Source organism: Sphaeramia orbicularis, chromosome 8 (assembly GCF_902148855.1).
Source record: "Sphaeramia orbicularis chromosome 8, fSphaOr1.1, whole genome shotgun sequence".
NCBI classification, from domain to species: Eukaryota; Metazoa; Chordata; class Actinopteri; order Kurtiformes; family Apogonidae; genus Sphaeramia; species Sphaeramia orbicularis.
The window spans coordinates 2,843,688-2,869,942 of NC_043964.1; the positions used below are offsets into that span (position 1 = coordinate 2,843,688).

Here is a 26,255-nt window from a genome sequence, read left to right on the forward strand (position 1 = left end):
ACTTGCAGACGCGCAGGACCCTGACGCATTCCACCACCCAGTCTTACAACAGCTTGTTTGCAATAATTTGCCAAACCATAATAAACTCACATTACTTGGATTCTCACCAACTACACCTCATTGCTGGTAAATTATCAAACATTTTTTTCTCGTGAAGACCGGGGCGGGGATGGAAGGAAGGGGAGGAAAATGTCAAACATCTCTGTCACGCACATCAAACTCAGGACGTGTGAAGTAGTTGGCAAGGAAATGTACATTTATGATCATTCTGCGCATTAAATCTAGAATCAGAGTTTTATATGGGAGTCATGTGTTTGTTTTTCCTCATACTAGTTGCATCCGCTGTGACAGATGGAACACGTTGTGGGCTGTGTCTTTTCATACACTAACCTCTGAAGGAAAATAGCTCGTCCTGTCTTTGCGCTTCCCAAGAGAAACCAAGTTGGATGCGTCAAGTTGACATTATATCAGAACAAATGGGGCCGGAAGTGACTGAATGTATTTTTGAAATTAAAGCACTGAATAGAAATCCGCGATAAGGTATTTTATTTTGAAAATTCCGCTGCCGGGGTTTCGGTCTTTACGTGCGTAAACTTGACACTTTGTGCGACTTTACGCATTTCAGGCGGAGTTGAGGTCTTAAAACGCCTGGCCAATTTCTTCACCTCTCCACTTCTTCGTTCACAGTTTTGAACTGAGATGACTTTTCCCTGACCCCGCGGAAGGAATATTAACAAATGGAATACCTACAGTCGGTGGCAGCTTTTTTGAACACAGTTTTCTTTCCATGCGTCTTTTTTTTTTTTCCTGAGTGGAGCGCACCCAGGACAGGACAGCAGAGGAGCGGAGACTTTTCTGGTTTTGACTACTTGAGTTTTTTTTTTTTTTTCCTCGTCGGATTTCGGGGCGCACATGCGATGTCACGGACTATTAAGAGAAGAAAGAAACGTGTGTGAATAGTGTTTTTTTTTCTCTTTTGGTCTGTGAACGAAAGTGTCTTTAGAGTTTGTTTTCTTCCACCAGTTGAGCAACTGGCGACAGGACTCTATAATCAATGTGGTGTCAGCTGGAAGGACGCGGGGTCCGGATCTCACCTAAACGGTATGGCCTTCAATCATACAAGTAGGCCTTCAAGGCTTTGTGTCAAATGGTTTTAGGTACACTTTCTAAAAATAGATATTTATATTTATATATATGTTCATTAAGTGTGTAATTCATTGTTGCTGGAGTTACATAATGGAGCAAATGTCTGTTAGATTAAATTAAGACATTTGCAAACATTATCTTTTATTTAATTCTTTATTCCAGTTTAAATCTACTTTTATTTATGAATTAATTTAAAGCCTATGTCATTTATTTCAACCGTTTTCACCCAGGCGTCTCATACAGTAACTCTATTTACGTCATATAATTTTGGGGATTAATTTGAAGCCCATAAAACATCTGTCATCTGTTATTACAAGGTCGCAAATCACTTTACGCACGCTATTTTACCTAATATTTTCTTTGGCAGCCCTGGAGTTGTTGCCAATTTCATGTGTTATTTGACTTGGCAGTGAGTCAGAGTGAAATGGAAGCGACTAAGACACAAGTGGAACCCGCAGGTAGATCACACAGGTCCAAGTTTACCTGCAGCTCAAGTCTCCATCTGATGTCCAGACTCTGTAGGAGGCTGTGGAAAAAGGGCATTTAGGCCAAACCTTCCACCAGTGCACCGTATCCTGCACATGGCCTGGGAGGCAGAGGTGGAAGGGCACTACTGTCACTCAGTGCTTCAGTTTGACATCATGGTTCTTGTCTGTTTCTATATTGTGCAGCTTCAGGGGAAACTGTTTTATTGTTTTTTTACTCCATTACATTTGTCTGACAGATTTCATTTCCTTCTCAGATTCCACCTTCTTCCTGTCTGGTGACAATCATATGTCTCCAGAAATGCTGCTTTTCTTGATTTTTTGTCGTAATCAAAGAACAAGTGTTTCTTTTTTGGGGTTGACCTTAAAATTCATGTATTATTACCTTCGCAGAGGAGGTTCTGTTTTGGCCAGGGTTTGTTTGTTGGTTGGTTAGTTAGCAACATAACTGAAAAAGTTATGGATGGATTTTGATGAAATTTTCAGGAAATGTCCAAAATGGGACGTGTAGGCTAACACAGGATTAGATTTTGGGAATGATCCGGATCACTGTCTGGATCCAGGAATTTTTAAAAGGATTCCTTATCATTGGGAGATAGGGATATTTTCAACATGTATATGTGGAACTGCACAATGAATGGTCAGAGTGCTTGGTAAAAAAAAACAAAAAAACAAAACATAATAAGTTCCCAACAGGTTCTACAAGATATTGAAGATTGATCTGGATCAAAAAATCAAAAAATTCTGGATACCATGATCTAGAATGGGAAAAAATAGTGGAGTTTTGGAATTTTCAATCTAATAAGGGAACATATTATAGTATTGAAAAGCAACGAACACCAAATCTAACCATGACAGTGAAATCTGAAGTGTGCCAACAGATTTGTTTTCAACAACTATGGAGGTAGATCCAGGAGAAGACCGCCATTTCCGAAAAAGTGATTTTTGCCTCTGCCAAGGAGGTGATGTTTTCATCAGGGTTGGTTTTTTGTTGGTTTGTTAGCAAGATAACTGAAAAAGTTATGGAAGGATTATGATGAAATTTTCAGGAAATGTTAATACTGGCACAAGGAACAAATGATTGAATTATAGCAAGGATGTAAGTGTGCAAGGAACCTATGTCAATACAATCTGTCAGTTTGGGATTTACTCTTAATTTGGCAAATTTAGACATTATTGATTCATCAGAACATTGTCATTTACAGGTTAACAGAACAGCCATTGTTCGGCCTATGGCTCTCACTCATGGTGCAGCTCTACAAAAATACAAAAGTAAACACAAAAGGCCAATAAACATTGCCATAAACACATTAAGTCAAAACTAATATTAACACCACAACCCCGCTGAACCCCTGCACATAAAAATTACACATTTTCAACTACATGCCCACTACCCACAATGCAATGTGGCAAACATGCGACAGTATTAAAAACCCTGTTAGATTAACTGTAAAATGCATTGTCCCAAATCAGACTTTTTAGTTAAAATTCTTCACATATTAGAAACATTTGACAAACATATCGTCAGCCTCACAGCATAATTACCCAAGTGACATTTTTGGCCAAATTGTGATATCAGTGTGACTTTACTCTAACACTGCTGCTTCATTTTGCATCATTGTCTATGACCTGAAAAAATATGACGTAAGCAATTATGCTATGAGGCTAACGATATAATGATCTCATAGACTCTGATGCATTGTTTTAAGTTTAACTAGCCTCCACTATTTAAAATAGATCAATTAGCGACATACACGTGCATGCAGCAGTATACAGTCACAGAAGAAAATATTAGACCATCAAAAGTCATCAGAAACAATGGTTATGTGATCAAGTCCTAACTCCTGTGTGTATTATGTGACTAAAACAGACAGAAAAGAAAACATGGAATGAATAAAAGCACTGTTTTTGTCAGTACAGTGACAGAGATATTGATGGAAGAACTGAAGTGATTTTGGTTTTTATCAAGAAAACCATGTTAAATGGATAAATATCAACTCTGAAATTCAACTACTATGAGCTATTTTTGTTATCATTATATTTGTCCAAACAAATGTACCTTTAGTTGGACCAGGCATTAAAATGAACAAGAAATTGAAGAAAACAAGGGCTTTTAAACCCAAAATATCATATATGACAGTAAAACACTGACAGGGACCATTTTATTGCACTGAAACTACTTTGACTTTTCACGCTTTATGTCAGGGCTGTCAAAGTCATTTTAGTTCAGTTCCACATTCAGCTAAATTAGATCTGAAGTGGGCCGAACCAGTAAAATAATAACATAATAATATATAAATAATGACAACTCCAAACTTTTCTCTATGTTTAAGAGCGAAAAAAGTAAATTTACATTATGAAAAGGTTTCCATCTACAAACTATCCTTTCAAACAATGTGAATAACATGAACAAACTGATAAAATAAGTGTAGTTTTAACAATATTCTGCCTCAGTTTATCATTTCCACATGTACATTAGAACTTACAGATCACAGTGGATCTACAAACACACAAAACATTTAATAACAGACAGAATCTTGTTAAAATTGTACTTACTTCTCTTAAGACATTTCAGGTTGTTTGTATTTGTTCAGGTTATTCACATTTTTTTTTTGCGAAATTATACTTTGTTTTAGTGTAAATACATGAAAATTTTACATTTACAAAGAGAAAAATTTGGATCTGTCATTATTTATGTTATGATAGTATTTTACCAATTTGACCCTTGAGATTGAATTGGTCTGAATGTGGAACCTGAACTAAAAGGATTGTTCATATTTTCAGTGTAATTTTTGCATTTCATAAATTCATCCCAAGGGCCGGACCGGACCCTTTGACGGGCAGGATTTGGCCCCCGGGCCGCATGTTTGACACCTGTGCTTTATGAGTTTTCTGCAGATAAAACATCTATTTTACATGAGTGGTGTAGTATTTATACTTTAAGATGTGAATACTTCTTCCACATCTGAAAGTAGGAAAGAAGGATGTCACTGCTATGGAGCCAAGGTTAGAGAGGAGGGGGCTGAGCGTGGACTGAAACAATCAGAGAGCTGGAATTAATGGGCTGTTTGCACAGTGGGACAGCCAGGCATTGTAAATAAGCACATGTGAGGCCGAGGCTTTTACTGTAGCCATACACTCAGTAAGAGAGAGAGGAGAAGACAAACATCTACCTGCATGTGTGTCTGTGTCACATGGTCGTCATTGTTTTAAACGTCCACATTTGTACTTGTCGCCAGGGGTGTAAGAAAACATCGGTTCTGCAATATATCGCTATATTTCATTTCACAAACCTCTATCGATATTAAAAAGTACTGTATGGATATTTTTAGGTATTTATTCAAATGCAGATATTGTGGAGGTTCATTTTTGTTTTTTTTCTTTTTTTTTTTTTTTATTATTATGTAACACTCTTTTATTAAATAATGTTAGTTCCTTTGTTGGGATTGAACTCAAATCCTGTTCTGATGTTCATTCTGAACTAATAGAATCTGAACATTTGAACAGGATCTGAAACTATAATGTCTGTAAAACTGAATTTCAGTTTGAACACAGGAACGTTTTGTGATAGAACATTAGATCTAGGGATGTTCCGATACCGACGAGTATCGGCATCGGCTCCGATACTCAGTGTGTGTACTCGTACTCGTAAAAGTAATCCGGTACAAATGCACTGATACCACTCACGGCCGTGTGCCATTCCCAGTTCAGTGCAGCAGGTACGAGGAGGAGGAATAATGTGTGTGAGTGTGAAGAGTGTGGAGATGGAACCAAAGAAATGACGGTGATAAAAGTAAGGCTGACTGACAGTACCGTTCAGACACAGACAGATACAGACGCAGCATTCTGTCCGTCCTCTGCGTACATTACATCTGTTTACCAGGTGCTCGCGGATGCGTAAACAGAGAATACCAGCGGGAGTACGGAGCGGTGCGGACCGCCGCCAACAGAACTGAAAACCAAACTTGTGTCTCATTTGTCTTTCTCTTCCTGCTGAAGCTAAACTTTTAAACCTTACCAGAGAAAACGCTGCAACATTAGTATCACAGTAGTGTTCCCTCTGTCGTCTACAGGTTTGTTATTACTGACTTTCTTCTTCTTCTTCTCATTAAACTTTCCTCTTCTTCGTGGTATTTGTCCAGTATGGTTAATTCAGAGCGGCGCCCCCTGGTGGATTAATTGGCAAACGCTCATTCCAACACATTAAATGTCAGTAGCAGCACTTTGTTCCAGTCAGACTAATGACAACGACAATAAAGCACATTTACAAAAGGAACCAACAACTGGAATGGGATTACTAAGGACTAGGATCAGTACTCGGTATCGGCAAGTACTCAAATGTAAGTACGAGGGCCGTTCAATAAGTTCATGGCCTCACCCAGAACAGAACAACACAGACTGATAATTTATGTTTTATTTTTCAACATAATCTCCATTTACAGCAATGCACTTGGTCCATTGATGTTCAAGCATCACTATCCCATCACGAAAGAATGTAACATCCTGTATTATAACAACCAGTATTTTGGGTGAGGCCATGAACTTATTGAACAGCCCTCGTACTAGTACTCGTACTCGGTCAGGAAAAAAGTGGTATTGGTGCATCCCTAATTAGATCCTGTTGGGATCAAATACAAATGTGTTTAGTATTTGGGCAGATTTCTGCTGTAACTAAATTCCTCCAGGAAATAATCATTAAAAAAAAAGAAACAAACAAAAAACTGCCTTTTTAACAGTATCATGACATATCGTGATATATTGTATTGTGATCCTAGTATTGTGATTTATCATATTGCCAAATTCTTGCCAGTACACAGCCCTACATGTTGCACTAACGAAACCTGTAGTAAAAATTTGCTGAAAGACGCACGGCGAGGTTCAAACCAGACATGTTCGACCCCCATCCATCTTTGGACTACTTGACTTCAAAAAGTGAGGATTAAGCAGAGACGGGGCCTGGTCCTAATACTAACACAGAATGCATTATCTGTGTGTCAGATGGACGTGTCTGACATTAACCACACATGAGGGGGGATTACTCGGTTAACAGGCTAATGGCACAGTAGCCGCTGCCAGGTGTGGAGCTGCTTTATGGCATCTGTTTCCTGGGGAGGGTCTCCCAGCTCCAGGCACTCTGTCCCGTCATTCCCCTGGTTCCGTCTTCACTCATGCTGTCTCATGTGGATTAGACCCCTGTGGTTCACACTGGCAGCGCTCAAAAGACAAGTCAGCCCAGTTCGCCAGGTGCCACATTTACACAAGAAGCAATTTCCTTTATTGTTTTTCCAAATGTTTGTGTATATTATACAGCTTCTGTTTAAGAGTTAACGCAGTGTTTTTCAGCCTTGGGGTCGGGACCCCACGTGGGGTCGCCTGGAATTCAAATGGGGTCGTTTGAAATTTCTACTAATTGATAAAAAATGAAAACTTACGACTAAAAAATATTGGTGAGTTGAGAGAGACAATTACAACACATAAAAAACAAACTATGGTTGTGAAAGTGCAGCACTGTGGTTCTGTTTCTGTGTCAATGTTCACTGTGGTCAGTTTCAGATGCTGCAGCTCTTTCAGAATTCATAGTTTCAGTTCTTGTTTGTTCAGTATTAATTGTCAGCCTTGGAAATCACAGCTGGACTGACTGTACACTGGAAAAAATCTAAATCTTACCAAGTGTATTTTTCTCATTTCTAGTCCAAATATCTCATCACACTTAAAATAAGACAGAATCGCCTAAGGAATAACTTTTCAGTGAGATATAAGAACGGATTTTTAGACAATAGATCTGGAAAATCTTATTTCAAGAAATCTTACCAAGATCATTTTCACTTGTTCCACTGGCAGATTTTTTTTGTTGCTTGAATTAAGCAAAAAAAAAAAAAAAAAAAATCTTGAATCAAGCAAAAAAAAAAGTTGAATTGAGCAAAAAAAGTCTTGAATTAAGCAAAACTAAAAACAAAAAAATCTCAAATTCAAATTTCAAGATAATTTTCACTTGTTCTATTGGCACATTTATTTTTTTGCTTAATTCAAGCTAAAGTATCTTGTATGAAATCTTTTTACTTGTTTTTAGAGGGGCATTTTTTCCAGTGTACATACCCTGACCAAGGAAAATCTAATTCTCCCTTTGTGCAGTAATCTACACCTGGATTTACTGCCTCCGTCCATAAAAACATATATTAAATAGACTAAATGTCCTCTAAAATTAACATTTATTACAACATAGTATAGAAAACTATTACATGATCAAAAACAAATTAGTCTTAGCAAAAAATGTCTCCGTGTTTAATGTTGGGGGTCGCCAGAAATTTGTGATGTTAAAATGGAGTCACGAGCCAAAAAAGGTTGGAACGACAGAGTTAACTTTATGTATGGTAATTATTATGTTGATTATTAAAATTATAGTCATCTGTCAATATAAAACAAAACAAAAATGATCCGCAAATTTTTTATTATTTGTGTTAGTGATGTGGCGTGGCAAAAAAGGAAATTTACAGCTTCTCAGTTTATGATGCATTTCTCTGTCATATCTGATTAACCATGATGAGGCAGGTTAATCATAAAATATAAGGAGTAGCTGTCATTTGGTTTTGTGATTTTACAGCGTTAGTGGTGAGACTAGCCTAAGTAGTCACATATAACAGCATTACGCAATTACATTATTAAAAAAAACTGCTATTACAGCTCAGCTTCATTATACTTATTCATCAAAATGTTGGTTATTATAAGAAGGTTAGAATGTGTGTTATCTTTGGCAAAAAGATTACATACAATGACTATAATTTACCCGTAGTACGGCCAGGATTTGTGATCCACATATCTGAAATTAGCTTTGGTGATTGTGCTTTAAAATCAGCATATTCACATTTTAATTAAAGTTTTACTGAAAAACTTTTAATATGTCTAACAGTATTATACAGTCTGCTTTGTGTTTGGTGTCTTTTTCAGCTTTCTTACCTTCTCTGAAACACGTATTAGAAAAGTAATCAATGTAATAAGCTATATTATTTTGGTGAAGTAATTAAAATCTTAGAGCGAGTAGTAAACATCTGGAAAGTTTATGGAAAATTCTGAACCATAGCACAAAGTTCCTAAAACAAAAGCAGGAAAACGTTGAAGTGCAATCCTCTAAAACCTTAATGTAATGAAATCCTAAGCAGAGATCCAGAGACAAGGAAGCTGTGCATGTTAAAGGAGTGCTTCAAAGCAAAGTGAAATAGATCTGTCCTGAACTGTCACTTAAAAATGTCTGCTGAGGTTGTTTGCCTGATCTCCTTCGGGAATGTTTCACAGTTTGGGAGCACAGTTGAAAAAATAACTGCATCTCCAGGTTGTGTTTTTGTGTTAGTGGACATGTAATAAGCCGACAGGGGAGGATCCCAGCCTGTGAGTGTGACTGAACATGAAACGACCGGAAGGTTTGGAACGTTGGGTCGATCGCTTTGGACAGACTCAGGGATCCGTGTGATCACAGTTAACGTCAGAGTTTAGAGCAGGGCTGTCAGACCATTTCACTTCAGTTCTACATTCAGCTAAATTTGATCTGAAGTGGACCGAACCGGTAAAATAAAAAATATAATAATATAGAAATAATGTCAACTCCAAACTTTTCTTTGTGTTTTAGAGAACAGGTGTCAAACATGCGGCCCGGGGGCCAAATCTGGCCCAACAAAGGGTCCAATCCAGCCCCTGGGATGAATTTGTGAAATGTAAAAATTACACTGAAGATATTAACCATCAAAGATGTTCAATCTAAAGTGGGTTGGACCAGTAAAATACTATCATAATAAACTATAAATAGTGGAAAAAAGCTATTTTTTCCTCTTTGTTTTAGTGTCAAAAAAGTTAATTTACACAAAAAAGTGTGCATTTACACACTAGCTTTTCACAAAAAATATGAACAACCTGAAATGTCTTAAGAGAAGTATGTAGTATTTTAACAATATTCTGTCTATTATTAAATGTTTTGTGTATTTGTAGATCCACTGTGATCTGTACGTAGTGATGCACATGTATAAATGATAAACTGAGGTGTAATATTGTTAAAATTACACTTATTTTTCCTTAAGAATTTTCAGGTTCATATTGGTTCATGTTACGTTCAAGTACGGTTCGTAGATGTAAACATTTTAGTTATGGAATTATACTTTTTCACTCAACATAGAGAAAACTTTAGAGTTGATATTATTTCTAAGTTTTTATCCTATTATTTACATTATTTATTTGACTGATCTGCCCCACTTTATTTCATATGAGGCTGTATGTGGAACTGAACTAAAATGAGTTTAACACCCATGTTTTAGAGCGAAAAAAGTTCAATTACATTATGAAAAGGTTTACATCTACAAAACTATCTTTTCAGACAATGTGAATAACATGAACAAACTGAAAAAAATTAGTGTAATTTTAACAATATTCTGCCTCAGTTTGTCATTTACACATGTACATTATTAAACTTACGATCACAGTACACAATACACAATACAATACACAAAATATTAGTAACAGGCAGAATATTGTTAAAATTGCACTTAATTCTCAAGTTTTTCACATTTTTTTGTGAAATTACACTTTTTTAGTGTAAACACATGAAAATATTTACATTTACAAAGAGAAAAATTTGGAGTTGTCATTATTATGTTCTTATGATAGTATTTTACTGGTCTGACCCACTTGAGATTGAATTGTTCTGAATGTGGAACCTGAACTAAAAGGATTGTTAGTATCTAGTGTAATTTTTGCATTTCACAAATTCATCCCATGGGCCGGACTGGACCCTTTGGCGGGCTGGATTTGGGCCCCGGGCCGCATGTTTGACACCCCTGGTTTAGACTGTTTAGGCTGCTTATTCATGGATTTTTGCTTGATGAGGTGGCTGTTTGTGTGTTCACGCAGGCTTTGCCCTGTTTTTTCAGCTGATTCTCTCCTCGATTTATTCCAAAGAATTCAAAGATATGGAGATTAGGCTTAAACTAAGTGTAGAATGTTGAGTGGAGTTGTATTTACAGAGTGAGGTTCTTGATTTATAAGATTTTTTTTGTGTTTGTCAGAGGGGATTCAGCGCGCCTGGGTCTGGTCCAAAGGGCGGAAAAGAACGTCGCGGTCCTTGTCTAGCCTCGCAGGGAACGCAAATGATGCGTGTCATTGTAGCAAATGGAGCGTGTTGATGAAGTGCTGCTGCTGCTACTGCTGTTTCACAAAGAAACCACTTAGAGTCTGCTCGCTTGCCTTCTGTGTGGTGTCTGAGTGCTCCAAGAAAGCCCTTAAGAAGCAGAAAACCCTCCTGCTGAAACACACCTCTTATGAGGTCTCAGAGGGTTTTGCTGGGTTTATAATCTATATTTCCATCACCACCTTTTACTCCCTCGTCTCATAGTAGGTTACAGATTACCTTCTTCTTCTTCCTGTACGAGGGCAGGGAACTGAACATCCATACTTTTATGACACTGATCAAATTTCCTATTGAAAAATTCCTGAAATTATTCCCTCGATATCAAATTTCAAAGGTGTATCACCGACTAGTAGGGCTGTTAGAAAATATCGGTTCCGCAACATATCGTGATATTTCATGTCACAATACTATCGATACTAAAAAGTACTGTATCAATATTTTAGGTATTTATTCAAATGCAGATATTGTGGAGGTTCATTTTTGTTTTTCTTTATTGTTTATTTTATTTATTCTTATTTAACACTCTTTTATTAAATAATGTTTTTCTTTGTTGGGATTGCAAAAAAATACTGTGTGATGTTAGTTCTGAACTAATAGAATATGAACATTTGAACAGGATCTGAAACTGGAATGTCTGTAAAAAAGAATTTAAGTTTTAATAGCGGAACATTTTGTGATAGAACATTAGATCCTGTTGGGGTCAAATAAAAATGTGTTTAGTATTTGTGCAGATTTCTGCTGTCATTCAATTCTTCCAGGAAATAATCTTTTAAAAAGAAACAAACCAAAAATTGCCTTTTTAACAGTATCATGATATATATCGTATGGTGATCCTAGTATTGTTTTTTGTATCGTATCGCCAGACTCTTGTCAATACACAGCCCCTGACCTGTATAAGTTTCAGTATTATTACATTAACAGACAGCCTCAGGGTAAATCGCTTTATGTAAAACTGCTTTTAGTTCGTAAGTGTGTGAACAGGCAGATGTGCTGATGAAACTAATGTGAATTGTGCGTTACTTTTTGTTAAAATGCTAAATTGTGTCATAAATAGGGGTGTGCATCGGCAAGAATTGGGGATACGATTCAAATCACAATAATATCAAGATATCATGATACTGTTAAAATGGCGTTTTTTTGTTTGTTTCTTTTTTAAAATGATTATTTCCTGGAAGAATGGAATTACAGCAGAAATCTGCACAAATACTAAACACATTTTTATTTGATCACAACAGGATCTAATGTTATATCACAAAATGTTCCAACTGTGTTCAAACTTACAGTTTCAGATCCTGCTCAAATGTTCATATTCTATTAGTTCATTACTAACATCATAACATCATTTTAGTTCAATCCCAACTAAAGAACTCCCATCTGCCTCTCAGACAGTAAAAAGTGCTTTTAGGGCGCTTCAAATAACCATTATTTAATAAAAACAGTGTTAAATAACATACAGAAAATATAAATAATAACGAAAAACAAAACACAAAAATGAACCTCCGCCATATCTGCATTTGAATAAATGCCTAAAAATATCAATGCAGTACTTTTTAATATCGATCCTGTATTGCGAAATGAAATATTGCGATATATTGCAGAACTGATATTTTCTAACAGCCCTAGTCATAACGAGTATTGAGGTCGAGGTACTGGTATTGAAAGTTTTTTCTCGAACACCCATCCTCACCCCAGACACCGCTCCCATAGCTGAACAGCCTTTTCTGCTGAGCTTTAATTAGCACTGGCTGGTCTCTCTACATTTACATCCGGGGTGTCAAACATGTGGCCCAGGGGCCAAACGCAGCCCGCCAAAGGTTCCAATCCGGTCCCTGGGATGAATTTGCAAAGTGTGAAGGCTGTGGAACTCATTTTAGTTCCGGTCGCACATACAGACCAACATGATCTACAGTCAAATAGTAACAGCAGAAGAACCGACAAAAGAGAATGACTGCAGATTTTTTCTCGGTTTTATGTGGAAAAATAATATTAGATTATGTTATAAATAATGACAAACTTCACATTTTTGTCTTTGTTTTAGTGCAAAAAAATAACATTAAATTATAAAAATATTCAGTTAAATGTGAATCACCTGAACAAATATGAACAACCTGAAATGTCTAAAGAAAATTAAGCATAATTTTAACAATTTTCTTCCTGTTCCTATGTGTTTATTGTCTTTTTTAGTCCGACGCACATGTATAAATGATAAGCTGAGGCATAATATTGTTAAAATTGCACTGATTTTTCTTGAGAAAGTTCAGTTTTTGTCAGGTTATTCACATCTTCGTAGTTTGGATAGTTTATAAAAGTAAGTATTTTCATAATTTATGGGATTTTTTTTGCACTAAAACACAGACAAAAATTTGCAGTCGTCATTATTTATAGGTTATTCTGTTATTATTTGACTGGTTCCGGCCCACTGGAGATCAAATCAGGCTGAATGTGGAACCTGAAAGAACAGGAGTTTGAGAGCCCTGGTTGAAGGGGCGTGTTAACAGCCTGTTTACTGGATAATCTGCTTCAATCACACAGATCACCTCAGTTTCTTTTGGCAGGCCCGGTACACCAGTCAGTAGCATAAGCAAACAGGAAGCCCACAGCACTTTGAAGTGATTTATTGTCTGCATGACAAGGAGGCACTGAACCCGGAGGAGGCTGCATGAGTGATGTGTCAACCAAACCTTGTTGCTCCTCGGTGGCTGCATTGTGTCCAGGGTGTGGTCGGGCTGAATACGTGTCCTGTCACTGAAAAGCTTTAGTTTTCACTCATTCATGTGCCCACACACAGACACCGATGGCCAGCGATGATACATCCTCTCATTCGCCCTCACATGCCCGTACAAAGCACAAACAAACACACCACGAGCAAACAAACACAGTTATTTTCTGTCGCCCTGCGTGTTATTTTATGTCTCTACTGCCTGAGGAAAGCGTGAAGGAGCTTCGCCAGTAAAGCTGCATCTCTGACATTCTCATCATTCCTCTTATTTTAACTCTTTCCAAGTGGTGACCTCCTCCCTGCTTTTGAACTTAGAACTAAACTGTCTCTCACCTCCGCTGACTACCACCTGAATGCCACCCCTCTGCGCACACACACCGCATGACTGGGCGACTGGAATATTTGTCGACTTAGTCACAGGTGAAACACTTGAATGAATCATCTCTAATCCTCTCATCATTTGTGTTCATTGAAATTATGTCAGACTTGACAAACTAATTTACCTTAAAAGCGTTCTGCATGGTTGGAAATGTTTACCTTCGGCTCGCACGAGGGAGTGTTTTATTTGAGTTTTGTATCTTATCTATGTGTATTTGTTGTGCAACAGTTAAAATGACTGTAATGTGTCCTGTAAGGTCATAAATATCCTCAAATAGACAGGCAGGATGTTTTCATTTGTGCTACGTAAAACCTTTAATAAGTACTTTGTTATTATACGCTGCAATGTAGTTATTATGATTTGAGAAACTAATGAAATAAAAAAAAAACAAGGAATGCAAAAATATTTTTGTAATGAAATTTTTAAAACAGTATAGAATATACGCAAAGCTAACAAAATAAGAATTAAAGTAGTAATTTCATTTAGTCGTCATCTGTCTTTATTTATTATTTATTGCATATGTTCCATTTCAGTCATTAAGCAATTTTACAAAAGTAGAAATCTTGTACGTTAGTGTCTGTGCTGGATGGATACAGTCATTAACCCTTTCATGCACAGTGGTCACTCCAGTGGACAGTTCTTCTCCAGCTGTTCTCGTGTATATTCATGGGTTTTGTTGGTTTCGTTCCATATCAGCCAACACAGTGGACGCTTACACATCATCCCAAACACTGACATTCAGACCATTACTGTAACTTTAATGTTCTAGACAAACCTGATCTGCACTAACATGTTTGAGGGTAAAAAAAAAAAGCAAATTGTTATTAGATGGTAAATAACATTTTTTTTTTTTTTTTTTTTTAAGCTTTGTTTTGCATATTATCTCTGTGAAGTAATAACTAGTATTAGCATATGTTAAAATATGAGAAAACATCAGACTGGCAGCATTAAATGTTTTTATTTAATAGTTTTCACAGTGTATCAGTAATACATGTTTCTTTGCTTCTAAAATGAAAACATGGTGTCCAGCTGAGAGGACATTTTTGGAACTCCATGAAAAAAAGGTTGATTAATAAATAAATAAATAAAGTAATGATACAATTCAATTGCATTTTTTTTCATGCCTAAAGAGGAATAAAAACTCTCAGGAAAGAAAATCTTGATTAAGCTTCTCATAATTCATGCATGAAAGGGTTAAGGTGGTGATTATGGCAGTAAAAGTCTAAACAAAGACTAAAACTGACTATCAAACTAACAACTAAAAAAAAAAAAAAAAGACCTGAGCATTTCCAAAAATAAATGTTGAACTGCTAATGGACTAGCAGCTAAACTACCAACTGAAAACAAAAGGTGACAAATGAAATAAAGGGCTACTGACAAACTGAGCTGCACTGCAATTTAAGAATACATGCTTGTGTTGGAAAATATCTACATTACCTTTAAGTAGAACTATGTCATGAAGGGGGAACAGTATTAATCATACTCAAACACTACATTTACAATGGAGAACAAAATACTTTCAAACTAAACAGGATCAGATGAATACTTGTTCTTTTCAGTGATGCTTCTCTATCATTTATTTTAGCAGATAGTCCTGATGTTTCTACACTTTAAAGAGACTGCAAAATTCTTGGATCATAGCAAACACAGAAACAGAACAAAAACAAGTCTGAGCCATAAAACACAAATGAAAAGACGTATATTCTTGGGTTGCAGATGTCTTTTTACTCTAGATCTTTTGGCTGTAAAGTTTGGGACTCGCATACATACCAGGTTGTCAGTGTCTCTGTTGAAGGTCAGCCATTCAGACAAGCACAATCTGCTGCTGTTCGTAGCTGAACTCCATCATCCCACATGAAGAAACAGACGGTGACCTTGCTGTACTTGGTACTATTTTTCCACAAGTTCTGCCAAGATTTTAAAACCATACCCCGGCAGTTAAAGCACCGTGGTCATAAAGCTGCGGGCCCCCTGTAAAACCCTCATTTTACATTTAAACTGCGGTGGTTGGTTAAACTGTATAACCTACAATCGTCTAAAATAACATTCTCTCTCTCTCTCTCTCTCTTCCTGTGTCTGTCGTCTCTCTCTTGTGTTGCCTCCTTTTATCCACCAGCTGATACGTCTTGGGAGTGATGCACTGGCTTCCCCTGGTTGCCATGGTGATTGCCTCGGCCCTGCCCTTCCCTCACAACCCCGTCTCCAGGATTGCTGCCGCGACAACAGAGCCTGGCTTCGACAGCCACAGAGACCATCATGACCCGGCTACTCGCGTCGCAGCTCCCACGGAGCCTCCAGCAGACTTCAACTTCCACGCAAACGCATCACAAACGGATTACAACATGGCTGTTAGTCTCAGCCAACACACCAACAAACAAAACCTCCAGAGCCAGAAGGATTACGTGACATCCTCTTCAGATGAAGAGACTTCCATTTTCAAAGTGGAGAATCAAGGAATCCACCAATCAAAAAGCAACTCAGGCAGCAAAGTCAAAAGCAGCGTCAGTTTGGATGTTCTCACAGAAGGAGGAACTCTCAGGACCCACGATGTTTCAGAGGATAATTCTCTACCAAAGGACTACAAAACTTCCAGCAGTAGGCCAGATTACACAGCGGAGGTTTCCAAGAAGGACTTTCAGGACTCCACAGAAACACCTTTGCAGGTTTCTGCTGTCAGTCCTGCTGCTATTCTAAAGGGTCAAACAGGACCAGAACCAACTGTTTCCTCGGAGCAGTTGGGAGATTCACCAACGGTCAGTACAGGGAGTCAAAGGACATCAGGGACGGAGCAGAGTCTGGCAGAGGAGAGCCTGACCCTGGAGGCAGGGATGGGTCTGGGGTTAGGACCGGACAGTATCCTGGAAGGTGATGAAATGTTTTTGGATGCACATCCAAGGGTCTTGTTCTCGCCCTCACCTTCACCTCCGGAACATCCACCAATCCTCCTGCTGGAGACCGGCATGATGGAGGACGGGGACGGAGAGGAGCAGGAGGACATGGACACACTTATCGAGGGTCACGGGGACCGGGCGATTGACAGGAGCACAACTCCAAGCTCCTCCAGAGCCCCCAGTGAGGTTCCCCATGCCGTTAAAAGGGACAAACGTTCACATTTGATGGACAGGAGGCGAGGGGAGAAGTCAGTGTGCGAGTCCGAAAGTGTTTGGGTCACAGACAAAAGACGGCCATCGACTCCCACGGGCAGAAGGTGACCATCCTGCAGGAAATTCAGACGCAGACAGGGCCGCTCAAACAGTACTTCTATGAGACTGCGAGCAGGCCAAACCTGGAGGCGGAGCGGCGAGGCCCATGGGGACGGGCGTAGCTGGGGCTGGATGTTTAGGTGTGGATAAAAAACAATGGGTGAGCGAGTGCAAAGCCAAGCAGTCGTTTGTGCGAGCGCTCACCAAAGATGCAAACAACCGAACGGGATGGAGGTGGATCCGCATCGACTCGTCCTGCGTCTGTGTGCTGCTGTCCAGAGCCAATCAGGCACTGGGGAGGGAGGTCTTGATGGGAAGGGGGAGAGGCTGAGAGGGAGAAAAAAGAGAGAAGACACAGCAAGAAGTAGAAAATGACACAGAGGAGAGCAGCTGTGAGCGCTCAGCAGGGCTATTAGAGTTTACCCAAACCAAAACTAAGACGACTGAAAACATAGGTCAAGTACAACCTGAACACAAGAACTACAAGAAACAATGGAACACTGCTTCAGTTCTGTCCTGCTTTGGATTTAGCACTGGGCTAATGCTGCGTTCCAGGCAACTCGTAACTGGTGTTTTCCATCCTTCTACTGGTGTAAATGCACTGGAATGTTCAGTCAAACCTGTGACTTCCACCTGAACTCGTACTAGATCCACGTTCTCCCAGTTCTGAGTTCTGACATCACGTAGCAATAGCGCCCCCCCCCCCCATGGATGCGGTGTTTATGGAGATTTTATTAAAACAAGGTATTGCTGTGACATTATTTATCTGCAAATGTTCTGCAGAATCAGCAGCTGCTCTAATGTTAGCTAGTTTCAGTCCAATCAGTGCAAGAATAAATTAAAACCAAATACGAATCCAAATATGCAAAGAACATCAAAGGTAGAACAGCTTCTCTTGCCTTATGCATCGTTTTTCCTCCTCTGTTTCCCTCAAATAAGCAAAGAGCAAACACCTTTGGCGATAGAAATGATTGTAAATGAACATAACGTATGGTCTGACGTGCTTGTTTGTTTACATCTAACTCCCACAATTCCTTGCGCTCAGGCAGTTTGGTGTGACTTGCCTGAGTCGTGAGTCGTGGTTTGAAGTCGTGACTTATGTGTTCAAAAAACGGCCTGGAACGCAGCATAACTCGCCTTTTTAAATGTACAAAAAAATATGGATTTGCACAAATTTAATGCACACCCTTTTCAGTTCATATAAATTATGGCTAGTTATGCATTTATAAAACTAAGTAAATATTGAAATCAAAAAAAATTTAAGGGAAATTAAAACAATCAAAGTTTTGCAAATTTAACGCACACCCTTTTCAGTTCGTATAAATTATAGCTAGCTATGCTTTCATAAAACTACCTGAACATTGAAATAAAAAAAAAAAAAATTAAGGGAAATTAAAACAATGAACGTTTCGCAACTATATCTCTGACTGTTACTTTTTGGTGTCATTTCCTGAAACGAAAAAACGGTGGAAGTTATTTGTGTTTTCATCCAGTCTTTTCCTCCTTTGCCTCCCTCCACCACAACTCCCAATGACTTTTGAAAAAACAAGAAGACCTCAACACTAGATCTTAGGGAATATTGTCTTATATAGAGATGTTACTGTTTTTGTATGATTTATCTTTACATAATCTAAGTTATTTTGATTAGTATGTAAGCATGTGTATGTCTTTGATATTAATATATTCCTTTATACAGTATATGTGTATAATATGACACCAGTATACCTTTATGTATGAAGCTATGTATATCTGTGTGTATTTATAGAAGAAGCCCTCATGGAGTGGTAGGTCTCTCCAGTGTCTGATGATAATTCCAGCCTCCGGTCCGCTCGGCTTGTAAGAGGAAGGAGCGCCACCTACTGAGGCTCTTATTTACTGCTCCCTACTCTTCCCATATGGAATATCAGGAGTGTTGTAATGGTCAGATATGATAGGGAAATGTGATTTATACACCAGCTACATGGGCACGTTTGAACAGGATTTCACTCCGGCTGCTGACTTGGATGGATCTCCATCTGTGGAACTTGTTAAATGTGGTTCATGAATGTAAAACTGTGGGGTTTGTAAAATATGTGGCACCGAAACGAGCTAATTTTACCATCTGCTGGTTTGTTCTGTTTGTCTGTAATAAAGGATCTTTATACTCAGCAAATTCTTTCCTGATCAACACGGACTTGCAGAACATGTACTGGGATTTAATAGCAAAGGAAAGTTACCTTGAATGTACAGGTGTAATTAGCTGGTTAGAAGCGGATTACTTTATATCTAAACCACCTAAAGTATACCTCGTAAAACGTAGATGGCTTCAACTATAAATTACATGTATTCAGTTGGTGTTAGTAAGAAATCAGTAATCAAATAGAGAGAGAGAGAAAATACTGTGGTACAAGTAAATATTAAATTCACTTACTCAGATTAACCCTTTCATGCATACTGGTCACTAAAGTGGACAGCTATTCTGCAGCTGTTCTCTTGTATATTCATGGATTTTATTGTTTAAGTTCCATATCAGCCAATACAGTGGATGCCTATGCATCATCCCATAATACACTGCGATTCATACCATTACTGTAACTTTGCTGTTCTTGATAAACCTGATCTACAGTAACATGTTTGAGTTGTTGTTGATATTAGACTGTAATTAACAGTTTTTTCTTAAACAACAAGGTTTTTTTTGTTTGCATCTTATCTCCATAAAGTGAGTAATAACTAATATTAGAGTATGTTAAAATGTAACAAAACATCAGATTAGCAGCATTAAAAAAATGTATCTCATACAGGGGTTGGACAAAATAATGGAAACACCTTCACCTCAAGATGATAATGCCCCAATCCATACAGCTAGAATTGTTAAAGAATGGCATGAGGAACATTCTAATGAAGTTGAGCATCTCGTATGGCCGGCACAGTCCCCAGACCTCAACATTATTGAGCATTTATGGTCAGTTTTAGAGATTCAAGTAAGACGTCGATTTCCACCGCCATCGTCTCTAAAAGATTGGAGGGTATTCTAACTGAAGAATGGCTGAAAATTCCTTTGGAAACAATTCACAAGTTGTATGAATCAATACCTCGGTGAATTGAGGCTGTAATTGCCGCAAAAGGCGGACCTACACCATATGAAATTATATTTTGTTGATTTTTTAAGGTGTTTCCATTATTTTGTCCAACCCCTGTAGTTTCACACAGTATATCAGTGAGTACATGTTTCTTCACTCCAAAAATGAAATGCATGGAGTCCAGCTGAGTGGACATTTTTACACCCCCATGAAAAAAGGTTCATTAAAAAAAAAAAATCAATCACAGAGTTTTGTTTTTCATGCCTAAAGAGGAATAAAAACACTCAGGAAAAAAAACCTTGATTAAGGTTCGTATAATTCATGCATGAAAGGGTTAAAGTACATTACACTGTATATGATGTTTTTGGATTCATTTGCTGCATTAATCAATGTCTATGCAGCATTTTATCTCTGTATATGTTAAAAACTGAGCTCATTTAACTATGTTATATACTGATAACCTCCTCAGACCCAGCTATGGGTTTTCTGTCCACATTTATGGACAAGAGTTTCACAACTTTATACAAAAACAAAGAAAAGAAAAAACTGTCCACTACAAAGGACATTCCATAAAATTTTTAAAAACTGCAAAAACTGAAAAACTGTTGCATCATGATGTTTCCAATATAGGCACTGATTTAGTAAAAAACAAAAAAAGCTGGTACTTTGCTGACATTTCCTGGGTCTTAGGAAGTTCATAGTAAAGGAAAGTTATCATGAATGTACAGGTGTAATTAGCTGGTTAGAAGCAGATTACTTTATATCTAAACCACCTACACTGAAGTATACCTCGTAAAACGTACATGGCTTCAATTATAAATTACATGTATTTAATTAGGTGTTAATAAGAAATCAGTAGTCAAATAGAGAGAGAGAAAATACTGTGGTACAAGTAAAATTAAATTCACTTACTCAAATTAAAGTACATTATACCGTATATGATGTTTTGGATGAATTTTGCTGCATTAATCAATGTCTGTGATCAGCATTTTATCACTGTATATGTTAAAAACTGAGCTCATTTGAACTATTTATATACTGGTAACACTGGTCAACAACAAATTTATTGTTGAAGTTTTTTGAGCTGATTTAGGATCATTTTGGTGCTGAATCCAAAAATCACATTAATTTTGCTCAATCAGGTCAACTTTCTGAACTATGCTACATATTGGCTTTTGAACATTTTTGCTTACATTTATGGGCATTTTCACATCATATGATACAAAATTCTTTCATATTTCTTGCAATAAACGAGTTCCTAAGATTTTACTCTTGCCAATTTATGATTAATGTTTTTTTAATATTACAGGTGAATGAAATGGCTTCGACTAGAAGATCTTGCAAAAATAAGCCTGACGTATTCTGCTACATCTGTGGTGAATACACCATTGTACCTAACAGGAATCAAGTCACAAGTTTCATAAAGTGTGCTTACCAATCATATTTTGGTATTAATTATTATATTTTGTGAAAAGATCAAATTTTTCCAAATCAAATTAGCAAAAAAACCTGACCTGATTGAGAAAAACAGATGTCATTTTTGGATTTAGCGGTGCAAAATGGTCCTAATTCAGTTGAAAAAGCCTAGACAACTTGCAAAAAACATTTTTTTGTAACCCAGTGTACTGGTTAAATCTACACCAATACTTCAAGATCATTACAATTAGAGGCACTGTTGTCTTATGAGTCAATACATAAAAACAGGCTGTTTTCATCTGATCCAAAAGGGTTTTTTAAGGAGTGTCTTCAAGTAGGAGAATTGCTCGACCCATAAGGAAGTCTTAATCCTTAGTATATCACATTGACATATTTGGAGAGCTGCGGTGTTCATAGGACAAGACAGGGAACTAGTAACCAGACAAAAAAGTACAATATTTGGCTCTGGAGTGTAATAGAAGACAAGCATAAAGTGCATCAAATAGAAACACAGACCTTAAAAGTACCTTGAGGTTGAAGTTCAGTCCAAAACTTGAATAAATGTACATTCCAATGAAGGAAAAGAAAACATTTGATGATCAGCAGATCCATTTGGACCGCTTATTTTTTCTTTTTTTCTTTTACATCACCATTATCTTCATCATCATCATCATCATCATTATTGTTTATTTCCAGATGATATTTTCAATTTGTATTACTATCACTTGAATCATGGAAATCTGTTAAATCATTGCACAATTTGTTCTCAAAATGTACACATACAGTAGCGTATTTGAATGACCATTTTCAATGTTTCATATTTACTTTTAAAACTAGTTCAAATGAAGTCAAGAAGGAACAGAACATGTACATACATTTATCCAATACATACCTAAAGAAAATAATAGTTATCGTAAAAAATGAAAAATACAACTGAAAAAAATACACACATTTTACAAATTGATCCCCAGGCTCCCACCCTGTAGGTTTATCATACAGATATATATTTTTTTTTATCGACACCTCATATCATCTTCACCACCAAAAAAATGTTTTAGGTCATTGTCGTTTTGTTTGACATGCATCGTAAACACAGAGGCTAAAGGTTTCGTTTCCTGGGCTTCCTTGGGGCTCGGCCTCTCTTCCTGCCTCTCTCTGATCTCACCCCCCCCCCCCCCCCCCCCCGAGAGAGTTCCTGGTTTCTGTTATGGCTTGTGTGCAGTAAAATGACCCGGTTCTGTCCATCCTTTCTTATTTTTTCACCTCCTTTCTTTTTTCTTTGAGTCGCTGTTTTGTCTCTCTGCCACCTCTCCCATCATCAGGATTACACAAGACCCTGAGCTGATGATTACAAGTCATTAACTGCACGACAACGTTGCTGGAGGGACATTTCATTGGCGTCCGGTCTTAGCGTCTGTCAACTGAGGCGCTATTTTCTAACAAGACGTGGTTTACACAGGCGGTGTCAACTGTGACGCACCTTTAATAATGCCAGATCGTTTATTATTGCTTCAATAAGTAAAGATTTATTACCATATCGATTGTAAAATAGTGAGAAATCTATCCGCTGGTGTAAAACCCCTTTCCAGATTTATCACGTTCTTTAATTAATTAGGAAATATCTGCACCAAAATGCATTTATTAACAACTTACGACCATTTCAAACTCCAATAAGGATGGATGAGTTAAGTGGAAGAACCTTCACATTTATACTAACTGGAGTTATTTAATTTTTTAATTGTTTTTTTCACTATAAATGCATAAAATATGCTGATAAAATGTTAATAACTGCTGTTTTTTCCAGATGAAAGTGTATTTGTTTGAACAGTCTATTAGTTTAACTTCCAAAGGAATTAAAGAGCTAATATAAAGGGTAACGGTTACACCAGCTAGGAAATATCTGCACCAAAATGCATTTATTAACAACTTACGACCATTTCAAACTCCAATAAGGATGGACGAGTTAAGTGGAGGAACCTTCACATTTATACTAACTGGAGTTTATTTTTTAATTTTTTACTTTTTTTTTTGCTATAAATGCAAAAAATATGCTGATAAAATGTTAATAGACTGTTTTTTTTCCCAGACAAAAGTATTTGTTTGAACAGTCTATTAGTTTAACTTCCAAGCAGGGGTGTCAAACTCATTTTAGTTCAGTTCCACATTCAGCCAAATATGATATAAATTGGGCCGGACCAGTAAAATAATATAAATAATAGAATAAGAACTGATAAATAATGTCAACTCCAAAGTATTTTCTCTGTTTTTGAGTGAACCAAGTCAAATTCCGTAATGAAAATGTTTACATCTACGAACCGTACTTGAACACAACATGAACAAATCTGATCGACCTGAAAATTCTTAAGAAAAATAAGTGCAATTTTAACAATATTAGACCTTAGTTTATCATTTTATACATGTGCATCACCACTTAGAGATCACAGTGGATCTATAAATACACAAAACATTTAGTAACAGGCAGAATATTGGTACAATTCCACATACTTCTCTTAAGACATGTCAGGTTATTCACATTTTTTTGTAAAAGGCTAGTCTATAAATGTAAACATTTTTGTGTAATATCAATTTTTTACACTAAAACAAAGAGAAAAATCTGCCTTTTTCATTATTTATAGGTTATTATGATAGTATTTTACTGGTCTGACTCACTTTAGATTCAATTGACCCAATATGATTTTCACATCCTTGACTGTTAATATCTTTAGTGTCATTTTTGCCTTTACCAATATTGTAAAACATCTCCATTTACTAGAACAGATGACCTCAACAATACGACTTCAGAAAGAACTGGGTGAAAAAGTTTGGGAAAAATGGCACATTTACATAACCTGTGAGACAAATTTGTAAACCATTATGTGTAAAAATGTTGTTTGTCTAAGCCAGGGCCACATTCAGCCCAATTTGATCTGCAGTGGGCCGGACCAGTAAAATAACAGTGAAAAAAGTAAAATTATATTATGATCAGGTTTCCAACTACAAAGTTTTCTTAAAAATCTGAATAACATGAACAACTTGAATTGTCTTAAGAAAAACAAGTGCAATTTTAACAATATTCTGCCTCCGTTTATCAGTTTACCATTTACACATGTGCATTACTATCACACAAAACATTCAGTAACAGGCAGAATATTGGTCAAATTGCATTTACTTCTCTTAAGACATTTCCTTTGTTCATATTTGTTCAGATTATTCACATTTTTTATAAAAGTATAATTTGGTCAAGTAAACATTTTCATGTAATTTTACTTTTTTACACCAAAAACAAAGGAAAAAATTTGCCTTTTTCATTATTTATAGGTTATTATGATAGTATTTTACTGGTCTGACCCACTTTAGATTCAGTTGACCCAATATGATTTTCACATCCTTGATTGTTAATATCTTTAGTGTCATTTTTGCATTTCATAAATTCATCCCAGGGGCCGGACCGAACCCTTTGGCGGACCGGTTTTGGCCCCCGGGCCGCATGTTTGACACCTGAGTTCCAAAGGAATTAAAGCGCTAGATATAAAGGTAACGGTTACACCAGCTAAACAGACACAAAGGTTATCTGTCGAGTTTTAGGAGCGTCTTTGTTAACGTTAATAAAGCCATTTGTTGTAACTTACGGCCTTTTGTTAAACACGCCTTGTTAGAAAATGGCGCCCAGTGCTAACTTTATGGATTTCCTATCAAAGACATCATGAAATCATTGAACACAATGCCTCGATGGGGTCGTCCCGCCCTGTCCCATCCACCTTTGTGTCTTTGATCTCTATAATGGGGATCCTTCAAAAGAGATTACGGAGCCTATCAGCTTTCAAGGTGCCAACGGACAAAAGCCAAGTCCCTCTGATGTGGTCGGGGCTAATGGTTGCCTGAATTCAGACATGTTTTACTACACCGCTCCAACCAATTGGGACACTTAGACACCCCCGACAGGACCATAGAGGCCGACAATAGAGCCACAATGGTCGTCACTGGACACCGACCGACCGACTCGTCAGCAGAAAGGAGAGCACCGGTGTCATTGAGAGTTACAACCATCTCCATCCATCTAGCCTCGGTTACATGTGCCCCTTAATGGTTTTACATCCTGTCATCCCCCCCCCCCCCCTGTTTAACAATAAAAACACCTGTTGTCGAGCACAACTTGTAAGGCGACATGATACTTTGTTTTTTATACGACAAGAGAATAAATGGCAGCAAGTGGTTTAATCTGAAGGTAGGAAAATGAGCCCTGATATTGCCAACTCTGCTGAATGTGCGCAGACACCAACAGGAATGAAGAGAGGAGGGGGGGGGGGCGGGGGGATCTGCACGGGACGACACCGGTGCTGTCCTTGTCTTTCTTCTTTTTCGTCTTTTTTCGTAACCCCACGACACAGTCACACTGAGATAGAAAGACAGAATGACAGGAAGAGAGAAACAGAGAGAGAAAACAGCTGATCTCATTCAACTCTCCAAAGTCTAGTCGGAAAATACATTCATACATTCTTCACGTCATTTTCCCATTTCTTCCTTTCGCGCTCTGCTTCTGTTATTGCAGAATGGTCAGACCGATAGATTTATTTTGAAGTTAAATGGTTATATTCATTGCTTTTTTTTCTCCGTGGATGAGCGAGAGGGTCCTCTAGTCCCAATCCAGTCAGCGCCCTGAAGGGAGAAACAGTATTATT

General features: G+C 37.5%; 1 protein-coding gene, 1 long non-coding RNA gene and 1 pseudogene across 2 annotated transcripts in view; 1 reads left to right on the forward strand and 2 right to left on the reverse strand.

Moving 5' to 3' along the window:
- The first annotated feature begins 780 nt into the window (after window positions 1-780).
- On the forward strand, window positions 781-17,551 carry LOC115424436 (uncharacterized; annotated as a pseudogene).
- On the reverse strand, window positions 7,306-24,517 carry LOC115424437 (uncharacterized). The gene is made up of 3 exons (XR_003936081.1): window positions 24,366-24,517; window positions 20,918-20,924; window positions 7,306-7,340 (listed from the first exon to the last, which is right to left on the reverse strand). It is a non-coding gene; the product is annotated as an uncharacterized LOC115424437 (long non-coding RNA).
- A 1,635-nt stretch (window positions 24,518-26,152) lies between these two features.
- The window catches only part of LOC115424435 (liprin-alpha-3-like), a 75,985-nt gene continuing 75,882 nt past the window's right edge, over window positions 26,153-26,255 (reverse strand). Inside the window, 1 exon segment of the mRNA XM_030141706.1 lies at window positions 26,153-26,232. The gene's annotated coding sequence lies outside the window, so the exon portion shown is untranslated.